Below are 5,855 nucleotides of genomic sequence, written 5' to 3' on the forward strand. Positions count from 1 at the left end.
AAATATTTTGCCTTAGGCTATAATTCTTTTTAAGAAAATAGGCAATAAGAGGGCAATTTAAGATAAACGACAAAGCAACATTCATGCATATGCAATGCAATACTTGAAAGTAAATCTACTTGCTTGTCAAGTTTGATCCAAGGTTAAGCTTCTTCACACGCTTTACGGCGGTTATCTTAACCATGTTAGACAAGCCCTATATGCTTTACCAAACATTAAACATGATGTATATTACAATGCAATGCAAGGGACAACACAAGCTCATTTTTTGTGAAGTTGCTAAAATCAAGAACATTGAGCTCATTCCACAATCGACAAAAAGTCACCTCATCTAGCGGTTTAGTAAAGATATCCGCCAATTGATCCTCGGTCCTTACACCTTCTGATGATATATCATTCTTTGCATAATGATCTCTAAGAAAGTGATGGCGGATATCTATGTGCTTGGTGCGAGAGTGTTGAACCAGATTATTTGCAAGTTTTACCGCACTTTCATTGTCGCACAAAAGAGATACTTTTTCTAGAACTACACCATAGTCTAGCAAAGTTTGTTTCATGTAAAGTATTTGTGCACAACAAGCACCCGCGGTAATGTATTCCGCTTCGGCGGTGGACAAAGCCACACTATTTTGTTTCTTGGAGGACCAAGACACAAGGGATGTATCAAGCAAATGACACCCTTCGGATGTGCTTTTTCTATCAACTTTGCAACTGGCATAATCCGAATCGGAATAGCCAACTAATTCAAATATAGCTCCTTTGGGATACCAAAGGCCAATGCTTGGTGTGTGCTTAAGATACCTAAGGATTCTTTTAACGGCAATCAAATGAGTTTCCTTAGGATTAGCTTGAAATCTAGCACACATACACACACTAAACATGATGTCGGGCCTAGATGCGGTTAAATATAACAAGCTACCAATCATAGAGCGGTAGAGAGTTTGATCAACCATGTTACCACCCTCATCTAGGTCGAGATATCCATTAGTTGGCATTGGTGTCTTGATTGGCTTACTTTCATCCATCTTGAATCCCTTGAGAAGATCATTTGTATATTTCTCTTGAGAGATGAAAATCCCTTCTTTCATTTGCTTGACTTAAAAACCAAGAAAGAATGTAAGCTCTCCAATAATTGACATCTCGAACTCTTTCGACATCAATTCACCAAACTCTTTACAAGAATCTTCATTTGATGATCCAAAGATGATATCATCAACATATACTTGACAAATGAAGATATGGCCATCAAGCTTCTTGGTGAATAGTGTGGTGTCGACCTTCCCAATTGTGAAGCCCTTCTCAATGAGGAAATGCCGAAGGCGCTCATACCAAGCTCTTGGGGCTTGCTTAAGCCCATATAGCGCCTTGGATAACCTATAAACATGATTAGGATATCTAGGGTCTTCAAATCTGGGAGGTTGATCAACATAGACTAGTTCATTAATAAAGTCATTTAAAAATGAACTTTTCACATCCATTTGATATAGTTTCATCTCATGATGTGATGCATATGCAAGGAGGATATGAATGGCTTCTAGTCTTACAACCGGTACAAAGGTCTCTCTAAAATCCAAACCTTCAACTTGAGAGAACCCCTTTGCAACTAGTCTTGCCTTATTCCTCACAACAACGCCTTGATCATCTTGCTTGTTGCGGAACACCCACATTGTTCCAATGACTCTTGCACCTTTTGGTCGCTCTTCAAGAGTCCAAACTTCATTGCGGGTGAAGTTGTTCAACTCTTCATGCATGGCATTTATCCAATCCAGATCTTGAAGAGCTTCTTCTACCTTGGTAGGCTCAAAACAAGAGACAAAAGAGTGATGTGCAATAAATAAAGCAAGTTTTTGTGAGCGAGTCATTACACCCTTTGATGGACTCCATATGATGAGATCTTGTGGATGATCTTGTAGTAGAGGTGTATTTCTTCTATTAACCACTTGAGGGGGAGGTTGTGGAGCATCAACATCTTGTGCTTGTACCATCATTTGATCATGGGAGACATGAGTATCTTTATTTTCTACTCTCCCATCTTTTTCATCATCTTGTGGAGGATGGATTGATCACTTGTACATCATCTTCATCATTAGGCTTGATGTCTCCAACCGGAATGTTCTTCATAGCCTCCCTCAATGGTTCATCACCTACATCATCAAGATTCTCATGTGCTCCTTGGGAGCCGTTAGATTCATCAAATTCCACATCATATGTTTCTTCAACCAAGCCGGTGGCATGATTAAAGACTCTATATGCTTTGGACTTTGATGAGTAACCAACAAGAAAACCAATATCACAACATCTTTGAAACTTCCCTAGGTGTTGCTGCTTCTTGTAGATGTAGCATTTGCAACCAAACACCCTAAAGAATGAGACATCCGGCTTCTTCCCATTGAGCAACTCATAAGGTGTCTTGCCAAGAAACTTTTGAAGGAATAGGCGGTTGGATGCATAGCAAGCGGTATTGATAGCTTCCACCCATAGAGCTTCGGGAGTGTTGTACTCATCAAGCATTGTTCTTGCAAGAGTGATCAATGTCCGGTTCTTTCTCTCAACTACACTATTTTGTTAAGGAGTATATGTTGCGGAGACCTCATGCTTGATCCCAACTTCTTCACAATAGGCTTCTATGTTTGTGTTGTCAAATTCTTTACCGTTGTCACTTCTTATCTTCTTGAGCTTCACTTCAAACTCATTTTGTGCTCTCTTGGCAAACTTCTTGAAGCATGATGCAACTTCAGATTTGTCATGAAGGAAGAATACCCATGTATATCTTGAATAGTCATCAACAATCACAAGACAATAAAGATTTCCTCCCAAACTCTTGTATGTTATTGGTCCAAATAAGTCCATGTGAAGGAGTTCTAGTACTCTTGTGGTTGACATAAAAGCTTTTGTTGGATGAGTATTTGCAACTTGCTTGCCGGCTTGACATGCACTACAAAGCTTGTCCTTCTCAAACTTCACATCCTTCAACCCTCTCACCAAATCATTCTTCATTAGCTTCTTGAGTGTGCTCATCCCAATATGAGCAAGTCTTCTATGCCATAACCACCCAAGTGTTGTTTTGGTGAATTGGCAAGTCTTCAAATTAGCATCTTCGGAGGTGAAGTTCACTAGATATAGGTTGTTGTATCTAAATCCTTTGAATATCACTTGAACATCATCCTTTTTAGATACAACAACTTTCTTCTCAGTAAACAAGCATTGGAAGCCAAGATCACACAATTGTCTAACGGATAGCAAGTTGAAGCTCAATGAAGCAACATATAACACATTTGAGATTGAATGCTCATTTGATATTGCCACTTTGCCTAATCCTTTAACCTTGCCCTTTGAATTATCTCCAAATGTGATTCTTTCTTATCCATCTACTTCTTCATCTAGTGAGGTGAACATACGAGGATCACCGGTCATATGTTGTGTGCAACCACTATCAATAACCCAATGACTTCCACCGGTCTTGTAGTTCACCTACACACAAGAGATCAAGCTTTAGGAACTCAAACTTGTTGAGGGCCCTTCACCTTCTCAACAAGTGACTTTGCTGCCCAAATTTTCTTAGGCCTATTCTTGTTGGGAGGTCCTAAGAACATGACTTTCATCTTTTCACTAGAATCCTTTCTAAGCATGTAATGAGCATTGAAAGCAAAAGGTCTAGCATGCTTGGGCAAGGGTTGTGGTGGTGGAGTTTGGCACTCATGGGCAAAGTGGCCTTCTTGTCCACACTCAAAATACTTCTTTGGCTTTGGCTTTTGTTGTTGTTGAGCTTGAGCTTTCTTCTCTTTATTTGGCATGTACCCAATGCCACTTCTATCCATCTTCATGACGGTGTTCATTAGTAGCTCACTTTGAAGATGCTTGCCTCTTGTGAACTTGCTCAATCCAATCTTGAGATGCTCTTTCTCCAACTTGAACTTCTTGTTCTCTTCCTTGAGTGCATCATTATTTTTCTCTTCCCTGAGCTTCTTGTTTTCTTCTTTGAGCTTCTCATTCTCAAGAATCAAATCACCATCATGATCAAGAGTTTCTAGCACAATAGTGTTGTGGCTTTTGATCTCTTCAAGATCTTTCTTGAGCTTTTCATTATCATTCTTGAGCTTGACATACACACCAGAACCAGCGTCCGGTCAACAATTGACCCTCCATTCACTTCCAACTCTCAATCATATATGAATGAAGTTTGATCCAATTAATCTAAGGGCTTTTTAGGAGCTACCTAGTGCTAGATTTGAGAAGTGTGCACCACACCTAACCCACTAGACTCACCTAGGTCAAGCTACCCATTCATACCCCCCTTCATAGTACGACCAAAGGAAAAACAAAGTCCTAAACTACTCTAAGTCTCTTCAACTCCAAACGACACTTAGAACTAGTCCATCCTTAATCTTGTTGTCCATTCTTTGAAAACTAAAATGATTTCCATCATAGGGGCATGACCATCATGATTGCCCAATCAGTCTCCATTACCATGACCTAACTCAATTGCCTCTACAAAACATACGTTAGTCATAGTAATTACGTATTGTCATTAATCACCGAAACCCAACTAGAGGCCTAGATGCTTTCACTCAGCACTGCCCCAGGAGTGCTTGGCACCTCTTCCCCAGCATCTCCACCACCGTGGATGACCAGGTGCTCGACAACGATGGTGCCGGTAAAGCCGCCAGCTTCCCCCAAGCTTGAACTGTTCTAGTCCCAAGTAGCCTTCTCGTTAAACACGACGTCGCACGAGACAAGTACCTTGTCTCTGCATGGGTCGTAGAGCCGATACACCTTGGTACCCTCCACATAGCCTAGGAACACCATCGGTGTGCTCCTGTCCTCTAGCTTGGTGAGGATCGGACTTGTCTTCCTGACGTGGCCGATGTAGCCGAATGTCCGAAGGAAGGACACGCTCAGCTTGCGCCCATACCAAGCTTCGAACAATGTCTTGCCCGTTAGGGCCTTGGTCGGAGCACGGTTGATGATGAACACCGCCGTGGTCACCACCTCACCCCAGAACCTTGCCGGCATGCCTTTGGCCTTCATCATAGATCGAGCCATGCCAACCACCATCTGGTTCCGTCGCTCCACCATGACATTCTATTGTGGCGAGTACGGCGCAGTGTGGTGTCGCACCACACCCTGATCCGCACAGTACGCAGCGAACTCCACTGAAGTGAATTCGCCACCACGATCAGTCCTCAGCACGCGGAGCTTCTTGCCACTCTCAGCCTCCACGCGCATTTTGAACTTCTTGATCGCCGCCACCGCTTCGTCCTTGCTCGTTAGGAGTTGTAGCGACATGTAGCGACTACATTCATCCATGAGTAGGAGGAAGTATCACTGACCACCATTTGTGGCTGGCGTGGTCGCCCCGTAGAGGTCACCGTGGATGAGCTCGAGAGCGTCCTCCACGCGATACTTGGCCGCCTTTGGAAATGGTAGCCTCCTCTGCTTCCCGGCCAGGCAGCTGTCACACAGCTCGCCTCCGTGCTTGATGTGGGTAGCCCTCGGACCATCTTCTCTAGCCGACCAAGCACGTCGAAGCTGAGATGTCCGAACCGGGCATGCCATAGCCACAGTTCCTCGGTGTGCCTTGCCGCCAGGCACATCGGCTGCTCTACCTTCAGGTCGAGCAGGTACAACCGGCTCAGGGACCTCTTCACCTTGGCGAGAAGTTGCTGCTCTCGGTCCCTGATCCTAAGGACTCCGTCCTTGATCAGTACCTCGCTACCGTGCTCATCCAGCTGACCAATGCTGATGATGCTTGAACGCAGCTGCGGGATGTAATATACATCCGTTAGCATGCGGTGCTCCCCGTTCTGGCACCTGAAGATGATGGTGTCGCGCCCTTGGATTGCCACCCTTGAGCC

This window comes from Miscanthus floridulus, chromosome 10 (assembly GCF_019320115.1).
Source record: "Miscanthus floridulus cultivar M001 chromosome 10, ASM1932011v1, whole genome shotgun sequence".
Lineage (NCBI taxonomy): Eukaryota > Viridiplantae > Streptophyta > Magnoliopsida > Poales > Poaceae > Miscanthus > Miscanthus floridulus.